This window comes from Pelobates fuscus, chromosome 3 (genome assembly GCF_036172605.1).
Source record: "Pelobates fuscus isolate aPelFus1 chromosome 3, aPelFus1.pri, whole genome shotgun sequence".
Lineage (NCBI taxonomy): Eukaryota > Metazoa > Chordata > Amphibia > Anura > Pelobatidae > Pelobates > Pelobates fuscus.
The window spans coordinates 187,557,804-187,577,621 of NC_086319.1; the positions used below are offsets into that span (position 1 = coordinate 187,557,804).

At 39.2% G+C, this 19,818-nt stretch overlaps 1 protein-coding gene across 1 annotated transcript in view; it reads left to right on the top strand.

Moving 5' to 3' along the window:
* Positions 1–17,694, top strand: part of LOC134601701 (troponin I, slow skeletal muscle-like) — a 67,845-nt gene extending 50,151 nt beyond the window's left edge. The window contains exon 8 of the mRNA XM_063446215.1: positions 17,410–17,694. The gene's annotated coding sequence lies outside the window, so the exon portion shown is untranslated. The remainder of the gene's footprint in view (positions 1–17,409) is intronic.
* The last annotated feature ends 2,124 nt before the right edge of the window (positions 17,695–19,818 follow it).

Genomic DNA, 19,818 nt, shown 5'->3' on the forward strand with positions numbered 1-19,818 from the left:
TATAAAGCATCATATAATACATACCCCACTGAGCCAAATAAAACGAGTTGTCAGAAGACAGAATCAAAACAGGAACAGAGTCCTCTAGAATACCTCTAGAATGCCACAGTGGCTTAACAGGATAGCGGCCACAATGGCCGTATATAATACATAGTAAGAGAAGAGGAGATATAAGTCATACATTAAAAAGACCTAAATGCAGAATGCTTAACAGCTGGCATGGAAGATTAAGGTTGAAAACAAAAGCAAAATGCTAGAATAATGGTAGAATATCTCAGTAATATTAGCATCAGACATAACTGCTTAAACTGAACATGACTGAATGATGTTCCTAATGCATGTAGATCGTACAAAGAAAGTCTGCGTGGGGTTAGAAAGGGAGAGAACGCAAAAGAAGCAGACAAGAGAACTGCAGGTTTAGCTAGCGATATATAGGTTATACCCCAATGAAAATTGCATAATTAAATGCATGCGGTCATTTCGGGCATATCTACTAAACAGTGAATTACTAAACAATGTAGGCCCAATGAGTGCCTGAATACCCACCGGGGAGACAAATAAACATTAAAATCTAGGGTGACTAACTGAAATGCATATGATACAAAGTTTAAAGGTAATTTAGTAAGAAGATTTTAGACATTTAGAAGATATTCCCCTTTACAGAGAATAAGAAATGTTAACATTTATGTGTGCAGAGAATGTATATACAAGTTTATATTACCATTTCCTCAACCACATGTATAGGCCCAAGATTGGGCCTGGCATAAATTTACACGATTAGTTGCAACACATTTACTAAACAATGTAGGCCCCAATAAGTGCATGAATACCCAGAGGGAAGACAAAGAAAGCATTAAAATGTATGGTGACAGATTGAATTGCATACGAAAAAAGTCGATATGGCCTAGTCAGGGCCAAATACAGTAAGCAGAATGAGGCATCGCTGTGATGCTATGTACGATTTAAATAGGTTGAATTTGCGTTAGTAGTGAAATTCGCCATAACTGTATGGCTAAACAAACAAACGGTTTAACAGTTGTTGGATCAGCGCTTAGTGACCAGTAGACAGCTAGGATAAGTGGAGGGTAGGCCGCAACCTAAGGGTATGATGTTCCCTCATAGACCATCAAAAGAAAATACAAATGTAAAAACAGAAATTATAGGTCGCGCCACAAAAATGATATATAATATAATAAAACCAATGTGTACTTACATAAAATTCATAAATAAAAATAGTCCTAATTATAAGGCATATGGATAAAATAGTCCAAGTTGATTGAAGAGTTGACATACATACGGTTTAGTTGAAAAAAACAACAACATTGGTTAAAGAAGACACGGCTGGGTCGGACACAGCGGTGCCCCATGGGCTGCGAGGGAGGCGACTATTTACCACAGTGAGATAAAATGAATACTTGCGTGGACCACACTAGGCCAAGACCAGCTTGTTTGGAGTTTGGGCAGTTTGTGTTGATGACCTTTGAACCGGAAGTAGATGGTTCTCTACTGAACCAGAAAGCCTCAGCCCAGAGGGGCAGGCTGTGTATTTATAGGCCAAATAACGCCTCCCATAACTACAGGCACTGCCCACAGATTCAGCCTTTCCATATATATATATATATACATATGTGTATATATATATATATATATATATATATGTATATATATATATAAAAAGCTTGACTTATCTGAACGTGTTCCTTACGAGTTGCACAATCATCTTCTGGTCCGTCCTCTTCTGCTGATGTAACAGCTGTACCCTTGCGTAAGTGTAAGAGGCGGGAGGGGGGGTTGACAGTGCCGCTTTAATAATTTCTACACAACAGAAAAGTAACTAAAAAAAGATTCACTTATTAGTCCTAATTATTAAAATGCCCAATATGTCCAGGATATTGCAAAAAGTGAGATAAAGTTATAAAGTTAAACTTTGCAAAATTTGGTATCCTGATACTACCGTTTTAAAAGTATTCACAGAATTCAAAACAGCAACACAAATTTATATTGGACAAAGTCAATGCTCCAGGGTATTTAATTAAGATCAATGTACCACTTTTCACGTAACCATTTTATCACCAATCTCAGTAAAATCTGGTGATTATGTATAATCCCAGCACAGAGGGAAAAAAAGGTAAGTTCAAAACCTTTTTTCTGCACAGAGAGTGGCCGGGGATCTAAAATAGTTATTTTATTTTAGTTATTTTTAATAGAGACACTAAGGCTCCAAAAGTATTAATTTTACTGCCATAGCTCACCTAGTGAGACTTTAAGCCTGTTCTCACAGGACATAGCATATATGCCAGAAATGTGGCTTTTTTACTATTCTGTGAAACCACAACACCATTTACAGGCTTTGCAATTTCTGTCTACCTATGGCATAAGAAGCTTTTACTAATAGGATTTGCAGCAAACATATGCCAGTTAGTGCAGTTGATTTTTGGTGTAAAGTTACTGCAATGCCAGACAATAGTCTGTTAGGCTTTAGTGAATATACTAATGTAAATAGGTGTCAGACGTGTATGCATACAATTGACAGTGTCTTTGGAGGGTAGGTAGCTGAGTGAATGTAAATGTATGTTTGTGGATGCAGGTACAAAGTGTGTTTGTGTATGTCGGTAGGCTTATGAGCCTAGATGTCAAATTGAGAAAGTAATAATTGCTTCCTTCACAAAATTATAGATTATACTAGCTTTAGTCTACCTATAATTTAAATTTTAGTAATGACAGGGGGCAAATATTTTGCTTCATCTCTCTTTACTGTACTCCATAGCAGTACAAGTAATACAACATATCAACCAAATGAAAACCAGGAAGAGAGATAATATAAGGACATGACAAGGACAAGTCTCCTCAACTTTCTTGATGCGAGTGAAATAGAACAAAGTCCAAAAACATGACATTAAAAAAACCTTAATCCCCTCACATGGATAGGGGCAAATAGCATCTCCATAATCGCGCACTGATGAACGCACCTGCGCATAATCCTAACCACTTATAACAGACGAACACTTGCCCATCCTGTCCACTCCAAACCGTAAGGGGAGACAACACAACTACAGAGCCTCTCGACATAATAAATGAAATTATCTGACTTAGATATCACAAATACCTATAATGTATCTCATTGACTGACTTATCTGTACCCATGTACTCTGTTGAGCGCTCCCAGTATATGATAGTAATCTCTGCTGCCAATGTCAATGTTGTTTCCCGACATGTACCTACCTCCCTCTCTTTATTCTGTAACCCTCACCTATGATACACCAAACTGGAAAACTATAATTAAATAATGTATTTTAAAAAATGAAAAAAAAATGAATCCAAAGTTAAAAACATCAAGAAACAAATTCGAAGTGTATGAGATAAAGAAGCTCAAGAAGACTTGACAACATGGAAGAGATCTCAGTAGTAGAATGTCCAGATGATAGCTTGTAATCCAAGATTAAATGAATTTAAATAACAAATCAAAGCATATATAAAACTTAATCCAAACATCAATAGCAACCATCACAAACACAAGAGCAAATGATCAAAGTGTAACAAAATATATGCACTACTGCAAGAGAGAAAAGATTGAGGAGGGAAAATATTTACCACCTGTCATTACTAAAATTAAGATTATATGTACACTAAAGCTAGTGTAATATACAATTTTAATACGACAGGTAGTTTCATATTTTGATATTTTTAATGCTCTGAGGAAAAATAAAAAATATACATGAGGAGAAGGGCAAAAGTAGAAAGCATGAAAGGTCTTTTCACAGGACCAGTTGGCGGAACGAAGGATGTCAGTCAAAGAAGTTTCTGACAGACAGTAGCACCATGAACCAAGTAAGCACCGAATGATGAATCAATGGCTGCAAGATATAAAAGCCAGTGCAAAAACTGAGCTACACTGGGATTCAGTAATGACTTGTGGGGATGACTCGTTGGAGATATACTAAGAGATGAGCAGTTAGCCTGACCGAGATGAACGTAGAGTAGAAGAAACCATCATGTATAGCAGTAGATGATGCAAAGTTTAGGAACATCTCTAACAAATGGCTAAAATATGGAAGATGAGTCAAACCTTGTCCTGCGTGAGAAAGAGAAGTTGATTCCCTCAGGAGAGAAGCAAAAGCCATCAACATCAGACGGAAGAAAAGTAGACGCAACAAAAGGGTAAGCTTCACTGAGAGTTGGTGCAGAGATAAGACATCAATATCAGGCCAATTCTGTAGGAAACAGAGGACTAAATATACATTCCAAAGGTGAGAGTACTTAAATGCAGGTGGCGCAAAAATAATCTACAGGCCAATGGGTCCCTAAGAATTGTACCTTGCACTTGGACATGGGTTGCCAAGATAGCTGGCCACATTACATTAATGGAATGATACGTCCTTCCAATAGCGAACAGATAGGATAGGTAATTTAAGGTGCTGTAATGTGATCAAGGTTCCTTTCCAATGCGAATGTGCTCCTCCGAGACTGTTGATGGCAGAGATATTGGCCATCCACAGGACACACAGTGAGGTTTCTGCTAAAGCTACGTATTGCAAAGGAGCCTATGATTTCCAAGCCATTGATATGCAAACCTCCTTCTGTGTCCAACCATGGTTCCCTAGTGGGCTGATTTCTGCAGGAACCCACCAGGCCAAGAGGCTGGGATTGGATTCCACTGTGAAGTCTGGTAATGGGCAGAAGACAGCCATGCCATTCTAGGCTTACATATGCAAAAGTCACTATTGAAGTTATGTCATGACATTGTTTTAGAGGAACCATTTGATCATAATGTGGCAATGTACCTAGAAACCATGCATTGCATTGATTTTTAATGTAAGGGCCCTATATATACTGCTAGAATAGAGGAGGAGAGGATTCTCTCAAAGTGGATCAAGAGGAGAAGAAGAACCTGATCATGATGAACAATAAGTCTGACTATCTTGGAAAAGGTTAAGCATAGGACGCAAGTAATGGCAGCAATTTTGAATCTCTAAAAAAAAAAGCACCACGTAAGATGGGGAGAAAGCTGATTTCTCCTGAATCACATGGAAGCCTAAAGATTCATGAAAATGAACTGCATACTGCATCTAAGACTGCAATTGTGAATCATCACAAACAAATCTAAAGATTGTCAAGGTAAATTAGACAATGAATGCCCATTGAGTGGAGATGATGACCGGCTTAAGAAGTTTTGCAATATACCAAGGGCCTGAACTTAGCCTGTAGGCAAGTTTGCAAGGTCACCCTTTCCAAAAGAGAAGGAGAAAACAGCTTTTCTTCCTTTCCATGAAAATATTGCTGAAAAACCACCGTCATCTGAAATTTTTTCTTGCTGTGAAAAGGTAGGAAGGAACTCCTGAAGGGAATTTAGGCCTGCCTCTGGATCATTGACCTCACACCAAACTATGCTGGGAGGAGAAGAAGGTCCGGGTAATGGTTTCTGGAAAGAAGGAGGCAGGCTGGTATCCCCTGGGGCCAGTAGGCCAGAACCAGCTGGTGGCATGGCCCCACTGCTGACCACCCCACTTAAAACCACCCTTAGCAGGAGTGGACATGAATAAGTTGACGTGCTTCTGTAGCTCATTTATAAAAGGTTCATTAAAGAGTAGCCTTTTGGTCAGGAGGCCGCTGGCACCTCTAGACTTTGTGAGGGCTTAGGCGAAACTCAAACATGAGGCCCCCACTAACACCCAAATAGGAAAAAAAAAATAGTGGTTGCATTGTGTGTATAAGGTGCTGTAGCTGTCTTGGACAAGCTTGCAGCGCTGGATACAGAGAGCTAGTCTTTGTATTCAATTTCAGCACTGGATACAGAAAGCTAGTCTCATCATTCATTGCAGTGTCGCGGCTCCCTTTGCAATAAACAAATTTTATTAGCAATTATTCAATCATTTATACACGACTACGGGGTATGATTTCATAGCCTGCGGTTGTGTATACATTACTGCCAGTGTGTGTATTTCTGAGTGTGTCTGGCATTGTCTACCTGTGTATGTACATGAAAGTGTGTGTCTGACCGAGAGTATCTTTGTGTGTGAATGTATGTCTTTATGAGCATGTGTCTGGGGAGGAAGGCTATGACAGGAGGAGGGGGTTCATAAATATCTTCCATGGTGGTCCTGTGGATTCCCCTGGAGGTCTGGTGGGCGACCTCTCTCCCCGGTGGTCCGGCTCTCTGGTCTGCAGCTCTGCCGTGAGTGAGCTGTAGACCTTGTGGTAAATCTTGCGATCTCCAGTCAGAGTGTTGCTGTGGTAACCCGCGGCAATGCTCTGACAGGCGGGAGATCACAAGACACTCCCAGCGGAGCTGCAGACTGAAGGCTGTCTCTCTCCCAGGCAGACTGACTGGAGGAGCCTCGCACCCAGAGGCATTATGGGCAAGCCGCCGGGCCCCCTCCTGTGTCGTGTCCTCTGTCTCAGGTAGTCTGCCCTAAGGTGATTTAGGTGGCCACGAGGCCCCGAGCAGCGCAAAGCCTTAGGCAGCTGCCTAAATCACCTAATTAGAGAGCCGCCTCTGCAGGGGGCCAAAGTCTTTTGAAAAGCGAGGAGCAGGGCTGGGCCTTCCAGTGCCATTTGCCAAACTCAGTTTGCACTGTGGATATAGCAGATCTGTCCACCTCTGTCCACCTGTCCATCTGTGGAGTTTCTGCCAGAAGTTGAGTAAGTTGGAAAGTGCCTTCTTCACAGAAGCAGTCATCGCTCCATTTATTGCGGACTTGAAGTCCAGATTTGATCCATGGTGAATCTCCCATAATGATGACAGTAATATGTAACAGGCACCTTTATAAACAATTATTATTTAAAAAATAGAGGAATTAGTGTGTACTGTACACATGAGGAAAATAGAGCACAGTAATATGGAATTCAACCTAACAAGCTATAAATAATTAGGCAGGCTGTGGCTCACCCAGGGCCAGGGCTTACAAGGGAAAACAATAATGAGTGAAACAGGCAGTCTGAGTTAACCTAAATTTCATGTGGGAGCATTGTGTGGGGCACTGCATGGGAAGACCAGTAAAGGCACTAGGGGAGAACCATGAGGACATACAATCGCAACCCATAGGTATAATATAGTCAGAACAGGGTTGATCCCAAACTCTGGGATCATGCCAGTTCACAGTGATAACATCTTGGGGGCTTACCCCAGCTTAATGTGATAGAAGACACTTTTCAATACCCTGAGGATTCACCCCAGGCTAAGGTGCCAATAGTATGGAACTTCTCTCTGCCAATATATCAATATGCAGGGGTCTCCCCCCAATCTTATAGTAGGGGGATCCATGCAGTATAAAATAAATACCTTGATAATGGGCTAGGAAGAAGAATACTGATCTATGTTTCCTTTGAAAACTAAGTAATACTAAGTTGAATACTAAATAAGGTAGCTCTGTGAAGGTGCCCAAAAACTTAAGGAAAACAAAATGGCTGCTATTATTGAGTTCCACGATGGTGGCCACATGCACAAACAGGCCTGATTGGAGGAAAAACTCCTATGGGCAAGGGGAAGAGAGCCACAAAGATTCCCCTTTGAAATCTAAAAAACACCCTCAAAGGAAAAGTAAGGTAACATAAAAGTGGTGGAGCTGAATGCATGGGGAAAAAAAATGGTAGAAAAGGGATAATATGTTTAGAGTAGGGACCAAAAGGATTGATAGAAAACAGGAAATACAAAGATGGCAATAAAGGGAGTAAATGCTGAGTGAGATTAGATGCCAAGAAAACGAAACAGTACATATTGATGGCAAATAATGGGTACAACAGTAATACTCTGACCCGTACTAATGTCCATGAGTAGCAAAGAAAGAGCAAGTGTCTTTGCTGTCATGGCCTTATAACATCTACTTTCTGTTTTATATTGTTTGATATGTTCTTGTAATACATGTGCTGCTATAAAGTACAGTAAAGATAGATAAAGCAAAATATGAAGATTTTTCTTATGTAGTACTTTTAAATCTATACAATTGAGTTTTTCAATTTAATTGTGTGGGATAATTGCCAACATATATTCTGTAACATCCTTCTAAGAATGGGATTAACATAAGCAGATGGTGAGCTAAGCTTAACTCTTTTTGCCTGAAGGATTATGGAACTTCAACATTTATCTATTTAATGCAATGGCACATGTGGGCGTTTGTTTGGCACGAATTCAAACACCCAAAAGCTTTACATAAGTGAACAATGCTAGCTGAAGGATAAAGCTAACCATTTCTCAGTAGTAGTATCTTATCAGTGACATCATTTTCTATTTTATAAAATGTCAAAGCCGATTTCATAAAGGTTGACAGAAGGGCTCGCATGTTATTTATGGAGAATATTCCCTTTGTAAGTCAGAGTATTTAGCTATAGTATTTATGGGAATTTTTCATTCTGCTTTTTAATAATTAGCAGTTTAATATGATTATTAGTTTTCAATACCACATAAAGTCACAAAGGGTCAATTTAGAATAAGATGAGCCACAGTCTTTTTCCATAACTTCCACCATAATGGTGAACCTTTAGTACAGGACTGGCCAGTGTGTTTTCAGTGTGTTGGAGTAGTCCATTTGGTATTAATGTGTTTTTGTAGTCATATTACTTAGGCTAGCTCCAGACTGAAATATTATAGGTTATCCTGAAAGTTGAATGGCATGTGTGCTCCCAAATCCCATCCCACCTGCTAAGCATGACATGCTTTCTTCAATTTGGATCTTCCTATGTTTAGTGGCAATTGCATTGAAAAGTTATAGGAGCTTCCAATCAACCACCTGGATTAAGATTGCAGAGGGCCCTAAGTAGGGTGCCTGATTGGGGGTCCAGGGGTGGTGGTGTGGGTGTGTGTGTGTGTCCCTGGGCCGAAGAAGGAAATCGTTCGACAGAGCCGGTGCTCCAGGCACAGACAGGGGCTTACAGGGCTCCTGTCTGATTCCAGGCCCTAGGCAGACACTTATGCCACCTAATGGGTAATCTGGCTCTGCCAACTTCTACTTCTATTTGTGTTTATTTGCAATGTTGGCTTCCTATTCAAATGGATGGTCATTGTTGGGGGAAATGTCACATACTAATTCTTACGTTCACTAAAACCATGTTCACCGTTGTGTGATTAATGAGTGAATGCTAATTATTATTATTGCTTTGGTATTTAGATAGTGGCATACCTCACAAAAAGGGGAGTTTGCAAAGTGGGAAAGGTGGGTAAGTCTGAGAAGGGCACCACCATATTGGACAGGTACATCAAGAGAAAAGGGCTGCCAAAGGACTAAAGGGGCCTGTCTGGCCATCCCTCAGGCTTGAGGGCCTTGCCGAGAGCACTGCTGAAGCACCCTCTGCTGGGTCCAAGTGCCCGTGCACAGCGAAAGTGCATCTGCTTCCCAAAGACAGTTACCTCGTATCCCCAGATGAGGGAAACCATAGAACTAAATCAAGATGGTGGACCAGGATCCTGAAATCAGGACTGGTGGGAGGCCTGTAGCCCCAGATTATTTTGCAGCACTTAACAATTTAAGGTACCATTGCATTCTACCTACAAACTCTAATCCTCATATCTGTAGATGTTACGTAGTCCATGTCAGAAAACAACCTGCAATTCATGTGCTGTCACCTTCTTACAGATAACTAACAAGCGTTGATGGCTCTGTGGGAATACCACATGAAGCATACAATGAAAGGTAGTGACACACCTTTGTGAACAAGTGAACACATTTGTCTCTGCACATACACCAGTACCACAGAAGAAGGTTAATATAGTGTGTCTGGCCTCATAGTTTAATTTTATCAAATTAATCTTCCTCCTACAATGCACGCTCAAACTTGGTCCTCATTAACCTCTTGTTCTTGTAAACATTTGTAACAGTTTAAGTCTATAAAATTCATAAAAGGAATGGAACATTTTAGCTATGAAGAAAGGTTAACAAATTGAAACGTCTTTAATTTAGAAAAACTTAGTTTTATACAAATATATCCGGGGTAAATACAAACCATTGTGTGGAAATCTATTTACAAACAGGACTATACATAGGACACAAGGTCATGCGTTTAGAATGGAAGAAAGAAGAGTTAGTCTAGAGCAAAGGAAAGATTTTCTTACGATTTTCTAACAATAAGGATGTGGAATTCTCTGTCTAAAGAAGTGGTTTTATCAGAGTCTGTACAGATGTTTAAACAGCAACTAGATGCATACTTGCCAAAACATAATATTCAATGATACTTTTTCAACTGTAGGGTTATAGCTTCTTGATCCAAGGATTAATCTGACTGCCAAGAAATACCTTTTTCCTAGTTTGTTGCAAAATTGGAAGTGCTTCAAACTGGGTATTTTTGCCTTCTTTTGGATCAACAGCAAAAAAAACTGATGCAAGGAAGGGTGAACTTGATGGACACATGTCTCTTTTCAACCTATGTAACTAACTAAGTCACTAGCTCTTTTATCCACCTTTTATAATTGAAAGTGCTGTGGAATAAGTAATAATAATTCTATCCCTGCCCACAAATCCTTTTATTATATATAAATATATATATGTCTTGAAAAAAGTCGGCATAGACTGAAACGTCGACTATTGTGTTTATCACTGTGTTTGCTTAATAAAGCAGCAGTTTGAATTTACTTCATCAAGACTCCAGAGTGCTCTCTACTAGGTATATATATTTTGGTTGGTGATTGTGCACTGGAGCACAAAAAGACCGGGAACATCGAGTGCTGGGACCTGGAAATATATTTATATATATATATATATATATATATGTATATATTAAATGTAAGTTCGTGATGGCAGGAATGCAAGTCTATTCTAGAAAAGAAAGCTCTAAAATGTATAGCCACTTTGCCTGTTTAAAAACAAAATATTAAAATATACATATAATTTATTTGCTGATCAAAGAGTAATAACGTACAGTGCTTTTCTATTTTATTTTATTTACTTTTATTTTTATATTTCAGTTTTTAATGACATACTGTAGCCTAGCCCTCACTGGTATATAAAAATTAGCACACAAAAAAAGCATGTGACACACTATCTAAAGTGTTTGAAAATAAATAAAAATGTTACTCAAAGGTTGTGGCAATGCAGAGGGCCTGGACAACAAAACAGTGACAAAGTTGGAAGTTATAGCTTCATAGAAGAGACATTTTCTTGACTGGTTGTGGTATTTTCTAACTTCTCTAGTATGTGTCTGCAAACTTGTCCATGGTCAGGCTATATATTTGTAAAAGGATTGTACACAAAATTGAAGGAAAATAAACATTAACCACCACTGGTGTAGTTATTGAGTGCTTAAGGGAATAAACACTTACCCCTATGGGTTAACACAGTATTCAGTATACAGGGAATACACCACAGTAATCATTTTACATATATCTCTATATCTATGTGGTAGCTGCTGTAATATTACTTCTATCAAATTATCCTTAAAGCGCCCATCTTTGTAAATAAAAAAAATGAAAGCTAAAACTTAAAAGGTTACTCCAATTACCATAACCATGTCAGTTATTGGATGTGGTTATGGTGCCCGGGTCTGTATGTGAAGCATTATGCTCTGGCAGCATCATTAAGGGAACCATCAGCCAGACCAGAAGAAAAATTTCAGGCTGGCTCATATACATTCTGTGCACATCTCTGTACACAAAATTGCATGCCTTGGCTGAGAGTGGTCAGCTGTCCTTCGTAGCCAATGAAAAGAGATGGCTTCAGCATCCAGCTTTTACAGCTTTGCTGAAGCTGGAAGCACCTTATTAGAGCAGAAAGGACCCATGGTGCCTGGATGGGACCCAGGTAAGATGCAAACCATTACAATCCAGTTTGCCACAAAACAGGGCCAGGGTACTCCTCACATGATAACCACTACAGCCCGCTTGGATGCTTGGACTAACCCTTTAACTCAGATCACCCGTGTGCATCCAATCAAATGCTTCTCATAGGGTAGCTGCCACATCATAACCACTACATCCTTGGATGCTTGGAGTAACCGTTTAACTTAGATTTTGTGTGCACCTCCAATCAAATGCTTCTCATAGGGAAACATTGAATTCAATACTTCCCAATGAGCTGGAATGTTCACATGACCAATTGAAACTCGGTCATTGTAAAGGTAACATCTCTAGTGGCTGTCTGAAAGACATTACAGTTCCTACAAAACTTTCACTTTATTGAGATGGACTAGTCTGGGAGACACTAGTGGTCTTTTAATGGTCATATGAAAACTTGAGTTAATCATTACCAACTTGCTATGTATCAACAGATTAATTTTTTTTTTTTTTTAAGAGACTTACAAATAATACGTTATGTAACTAAAATGTATTTTAGAACAAGACCAATGTATCATATTTACACAGACTAATATCTAAACATAGTTATTGTATTTTAAAGACACATTACTGTGAGTATGAATTCTGTGGAGCTCTGTAATACACTCAGACTCACCATCAATATGGAGCTCGTAGAAAAGACGGACATTAGCATAGAAAAGATGACAGAGAGATTTGGCCAAAAATAAGGACTGTGCCTCCTAAATTGAAGACTCGGGAGGTATGATGTGTGTTATATTACAGATCATAGCATCTTATAGTATTAGGATCAGAAAGATGAAATAGGTGCAAGGGAGAAATATTTGTGCTGTTGATCACAGGTGCCATGCTTGGCATGTTTCATCCATATTTCCCAAAACGATCTGCCAGCAAGTGGACTCTGATAAATTGACAAACTGAGCAAGTGTAATTTGGTGTTTTTTTGCACAAGTTGCTGCTGCTGCAGAATAGGACAGCTTGAGCGAATTAGTTAAGCACTCCATTATTTGTCAGCCATAAATTACTACACTTCAAGTTTACTTTAGATCTCCAAAAGCCTAACCTTGGCACTTCAGATGTTTGTAAATTCGATTTCCCATGATTTTCAACCATTTATTACATGGGAAATATTCTACATAAACGTCTGTAGCACCAAGGCTAGTTGTAACTAACAATTTTACTTCATTATGATTACTAACTCTAAAAAAACAGAGATAGAACCTCACCCTGTGCTGTTGTTACACTATGCTGTCATGTTTACTGGTGATAACAAGTCAACTATTGCACGCAGTATAACAAAGATAAACACACACTGACATACTTTTCAAACAGGAGATTTACAGAAAGGACCCACGGTGCCTGGATGGGACCCAGGTAAGATGCAAACCATTACACCATTATATATTCTCAGACCTAATTTTTTTTTACTTTTGTGTAATTTTTTATCTGATTTTATCAGATTAAAGAGTTTAGTTAGAAGAAACCTTGAATATATGGGACAAACATCATGGTTCAATCAAGGGCATCACTAGGAACCGCAGGTGCAAGAATCAAAGAAGCCCCTTTGCTCATCCTTAAGTAGTATACCTGAGTGGGATGTGTGTGGTGGCTGAGTGTAATTGTGTAGTGGTTGGCTGGGCAATCCCTCGTGCTGACGCTAACATGCTTGCTTCACTGACAGCACATTGGTGCTAGTGCATCCAATACTCCCCCAGCAATAGTGAGAAATGCATGCTGGGTGAGTGACACAGTGACAGGGAGCAAGAGAACAACCTGTCACTAAGTCTATGGCATAGGACCCTGCGTGCCAGTATTTCATTGTGTGCACAATTCTTACAGAGTTATTCACTAAAGTGAGAATTCAATATGAATTCAGAGTGAATTTCAGCTTTAGTGGAAATATTCTCAGCTATTTTCTTTGAATTCACTTTGAATTCTCACTTTAGGGAATAACCCTGTTAGTATGTGTGTATGAGTCTTAGTGTGTGTCTCTATACAATTGTGTACGTATGTGAATAAGTGTGCATGTGTATGTGTCTGTGTGTGATTGAGCACAGATCACACTCATTCCACACAGGCTTGTTTAATAAATATTCACCTTATATAGTATCAAAAATAGCATGAGAAAAGAATTCTCAGGTACGCACCCTAATAAAATATGCTACACACATCTATGTGCAGAATCCAGTATTTAGCTGGGGGCAGCTTTATGTTAGTTTGAGAACCATTCAGGTACTGGAGTTTATTGTGACCGATACAGTTGTAGAAACAAAGAAGTCAAGTGGCAAGTTGAAGCTCAATTGCAGGTTCACTCAACGGCAGACCTTCTATCGGGTGGCCCATGCACTTAGAGATTCTGACTCCCAACAGCTGCAGCCAGCTGACTGGACCCCAGGGAAGCCACCCTCCTGCACCCTAAAAGTAGCAAACAGGAGGATGGCTTAAAATGTGTTTATTGTGCATATGTGTTTGTGTATCTATCTGTGTGTCTGTATATGTATCTTTGTGTGCCCCTGTGTATCTGTGTATCTGTATGTGTGTATCTGTATGTGTGTTAGTATGTGTATCTGTATGTGTGTCAGTGTGTGTATCTTTGTGTCTGCGTGTCAATGTGTTTCTGTCTATCTGCATGTCTGTACCCATGTAACTGCCAGTGTGTATGTATGTGTGTCTGTGTGTGTACCTTTGTGTCTGTGAATTTGGATGTGTTTCAGTGTGTGTCTGTGTATGTGTATCAGTGAATGTGTGTGTGTGTGTGTGTGTGTCAGTGTATATGTACATATACATCTCAGCATTTAAACTCCAACAATATGCACAAATACACCCCTGCATTCACATGTCAACACTACATATAGACACCCCCTACATTCAAAGGCAAACACTACACACAAGTAAACTACTGCTTTCAAATGGCAAAAAACACACAACACAACACTGCACACAAATATACCCCTACTTTCACACACACATACTCCATACAGAAACATGCTTACGTTTAAACATACAAACACTGCACAGTGCTAAATACATCCCTGCAAGGATGGGCAAATTGTATATCCCCATTTGTGGGTGTTGTTTGACGTTGTTTTCCTATTCTTGCGATAAGGAGCCCCAGAAAGATTCCTGCACCAGGACTCTCTCTACTCTAGTTCCGCAATTGGGTTCATTAACCCCTGAGCTGTTGGGAACTTGAAGAACCTGGTAACAGCATTATACAGGTCTCACAACCGTCCTGATTTCGGTGGGATATTCTCTATTTTAGAGTCATGTCCCTCCACCTCGACTATGCTTACAGGTCTCCTACTAAAGGGGACTCGAGGGAACTAGGATTCTGCAGAGAGCACTGATACAGTGCTCCCTGCATAGTCCACCCATGGAGGGTTGACGTGCTTGATTGGCAGGCATTACCAGAACACAAATAGAGTAGCGATTCTGTAGTGAATTATCTCTTAAAACTCATTGTTCTTAATTCCCCAGGTATGGATTAACATCATTACAGCAACATACAAGATAACAGACTCATATAAAAGAATGGATATGCAACAGTGTACACATTTTCTACTTGATAACACTTTACCCAGAATTAATCAGAGATATGCAGGGAATAAAGAAGAATGGGTTTTAATAGATCATTTGCTCTGGATCGCTGCTGTATTTTATTTTTCCTAATTTTTTTAAATGTCCGTTATTAAAGTGATTGGGAGGTGTGGATTATCCACTGGTTTTAATGGTTGTATGAAGAATACCAGAATGGCTGAATTGGTTCACACAACTGACACCATATAAGCAATGGGACAGTAGATATACAAACCACTATCTCAAATCATTGCTTTGTGATTTTTTTTGTGTGCATTCATGCTAGGCTGACCAGCAAGTTTTTTTTTGGGTGGACCTCGTCTCTTTCTGGGTGAGTCTGCCCCATTGGGGGCACCAGTAATGCATTTTGCATTATTGGCCCACCCCATTTTAGCATGCCAACAGGCATCTGACTTTACAGGATGTCAATTTCGGGGGGTAAGCTTACATGGGCTTTTTTTTTTTTTTTTTGTGGCAACCTTGTTGGCCTTGCATATTCCCAATAGTTATCACAGTCCTTATAAAAGTATCTGCAAAAAGCATCAACAATATTTTGTAATGTTTATTGTTGGTATTTGGTCATTGCAATAATTTCTAAAATGAATGGGGGGCTCATTTACAAAAAATATTTTGTATAGGAGCTACTAAGTATTACTTAGAAACAGGTTTCCAGTCCTTTCCCTACCATCTATTGGCTGTTGCTAACCCCCAAAAAATAAACTTTAGCCTTTGGTGTAGAAACAGTTAAATCTCTCTATATCCAATCGAAATGAAAAAAGTCTTGTTTCAAACCTGTCGCTAAGTTTTACCGGCCAGCCTCTACTTCCCTGTCACTACTGGCCATACTGGGTGAGGTGCACATGCATAGTTGTATTTTTGTGTGATTTGTTTTTTTAGTTCTACAACCTCTTTCTACACTCTATACAAGATAAAATACAAGATAATGGGTGGTTAATCTGGTAAAATATCTGGCAGGTAGTATTGAACAATTTGTTAGGAACATCCCTTTGTCGTTAGTGGTGTGAAAGTTAGACCATCACTATTTATTCATTGAATACAAGGAAAGTATTAAAGGCTCAGATTAAAAACCTATAACATATGAATATAAAGGGATAGCTAAACTGGAACAGGCTAATAATGCAGTGCTTATGTTTAGAAGCACAAAAGCAAGCCTCTTAGTAATTGGTAATATTTAGGCATTAACCAATAATATATTTCCTTGCTCTTAGCAACACGACTGCCATTATAGAACGGTTAAGAGTATGGTCAAGGATCCTTTTTGTTCCTGTATTTAATTATACTATACTTTTGTAGTGAGAGTGAGAGAGTGTGTGTGTGTTTTTGTAAAGGAAGTGTCGCCTTACATTATAATCATAATTTTTTAAGATGTTACAGAAATTACATACTAAACAACTGGACATTGCTTGTGTAGCTAGTAGAGTGTTTGTCTCCTACGCTTTCTTTCTTTGTGTAGATAAATTCATTATAAAGGCTTTAGTTCTTTCAATTAGTGGTTCTCTATTAAGACCTGTAACAGTATACTAATGATGGACACCCAACGAGCATCTGGACTGGACGTAGGACAGCTCCAAGGCATGCTATATGTATTTATCTAACATACTCAATGGTACCACAGAGAAACCATTATGTTCTTTACATATGTTTTAGTCACACATATTAGGTATTGCTTCCAGTAGAGTTTGTCTGTGTATATATGAGGGGTCAGTTCAAGGAGAGTGTGGAAGAATTACCCTTTGCCCAAATTCAATACTCAAAACTCCATTAGAACAGTGTTATTCAAGTATCTCAGGACTGCCCACTTTACAATGCCACATGACGACCAGGCAGTGTAAGAGTTTTGAATGCTCTGCTGGTGTGGATACGGCTTTAGTAATTTAACTAATGGGGAAAATATGGGTAGAATATGACTGTTGAAAAAGTTTTCGTATGAATACAATTACTAGTGTAGATGGGAAATACATATGAACGTGAAGATCCGAGGGAAAATATATCTTAATAAACAAAGTAATTAAATGTTCTTAATTTATTATTTTGCAGCTCAATTATTTATGGTTTTTTTTTTTTTTTTGTATTTGCAGACCAGAAGACAAGAATTTCAAGTTCTCAAGATTTGTAATAGTCTTTTTACAGAATTTGGATTAATTTGTGAAAGTAATTACATACATTGTAGGTTCCAACACCGAACGCTTAGTAACATCTACACATTTCTTCAATTTCAGAAACTTCTTTATATTTGTTATCGCAATCTGTCACACCATTTTCAAATGTTTTAGATGAACAATAATAAACTAAATATTGTAAAAGGTTATTTTTTTTTTTTAGAGATATGTAAATTAACCTTGTATTAAACACGTCAAACAATCTTTCTGTCTATATTTTTTTTTCTCCTACATCTGGTTTATGAACTGTCAATAAATTACATGATTTTGCGATTTCATGACGAAAAGTCATGATTTTATGAAAGACAAGGATGCGAGGATTGCTTAACCCTTTCTTTACTGTCCACCAATAGCAGCAAAGAAAACAAACAGAAATAGAATTTGGGGTGGAACAGCGCTACAGTACTGATCACAGAGGTGGATGCACACCTGAGGGGAAGGGCAACCCTCAAACCCTTCAATAAATCTGGGAGCAGGAAACAACAAAAATACAGGGTGCGCTAGGTAGAATAAATAAGAGATAAATTGTACAAATATGAGAATATTTACAAAGGAAAAGTCTCTGAAAATACAAAGTGGGTCTTGGGTAGGTCTTCTTAGGTTCTTGATAAGGTCCTCAGTGGTTGATATGAAAAACAAAATTAAACAAAAAGAAAAAAAGACCAATAGTGCAAAACCGTTAGGGATGGTGTCACGGACAACACAGAAGAGAAAAATGCCAACTCACGATCGGTAGGTGTCTCTTTGCTGAGCACCAGAGGTCTAGGACATTCTGCCCTGAGTTTATTACGCGCCGACTTGCTGAGGGGGCGCCGCGGCCTATTTTACAGGTATCGTGCCACCTGGTCCGCTGGGAGCCATTCCGCCAACCTTGGATGATGAAGAGCATCCGCGTCAAACATGGGTTCCCCAGACGGATCCATGAGGATGGAGCCCGCAGTAGCGGGGGAGTCGCTCCAAGAGCTACTCACTACCATTCCCGATTGAGCGGGGACAAAAGGGGTCAGTGTCCTGCCCGCATACCTCATCGTCAGAGTCACACACAGACTCAGCCTCCTCACTAGACCCGAAGTCGCTCTCTTTTAGTGCTCTAGCAAATTTCCACTGCCACGTCCGTTCTGCCTGGTGCGGGAAGGCTCTTTTGCGTGACATGTGCACGCGATCGTGGGTGGTCATGGGTGCACCCGTCATATTGGTTCTGGAGGCAGGGGGACTTAAGTGCCTGGATTTGACAGTAGCCTTTTTTTTTTTTATTCTTTATTTATTGCAAGACAGGATGACAAATATAGCACATACATAACATCCGTTAACTGTATACAGACACGTATTAGTATATGTTCCTCAATCGACAGTTGGACATGTAAAGGCATCTAAGGCTATGTCATGAGCAGTATAACATGTAAAATTCTGCAGACCGAGGTCTTACTGTTTGTTTATGGTCCATCTTGAGATTGTGCCACATCCGACAACCTTCCCTGACTTTTTATATAGATAAAAGTAAAATGTGTACAACCATGTCAACGTTTTCAAATTAAGACAGGAAAGTTAGTGACCTCACAATCACATGGCCGGGTTAGCTGGCTCAGGCATTGCCAGCAGGGGGACTAACTGTAATGACAGTTAGTCCCCCTGCTGGCTGGAAATAAAATAAAATTAATTAAATCAGTGTAAAAAAATAATAATTAACCCTATAACTTAACCCTATAACCCTATAACTTTCCAAGACACCATAAAACCTGTACATGGGGGGTACTGTTCTACTCGGGAGACTTCGCTGAACACAAATATTAGTGTTTCAAAACAGTAAAATGTATTACAACGATGACATCGCCAGTAAAAGTGAAGTTTTTTGCATTTTTCACGCACAAACAGCACTTACACGGACGATATTATTGCTGCGATACTTTTTACTGTTTTGAAACACAAATATTTGTGTTCAGCAAAGTCTCCCGAGTACAACAGTACCCCTAATGTACAGGTTTTATGGTGTTTTCAAAAGTTACATAAGGCTTGTGTTTCATTTTTTTCACATTAAAATTCGCCAGATTGGTTACGTTGCCTTTGAGACCCTATGGTAGCCCAAGAATGAAAATTACCCCTATGATGGCATATCATTTGCAATAGTAGACAACCCAAGGTATTGCAAACGGGGTATGTCCAGTCTTTTTTAGTAGCCACTTAGTCACAAACACTGGCCAAAATTGGTGTTTCTTGCATTTTTTACACACAAACAAAAATTAACGCTAACTTTGGCCAGTGTTTGTAACCAAATGGCTACTAAAAAAGACTGGACATACCCCATTTGCAATACCTTGGGTTGTCTACTAT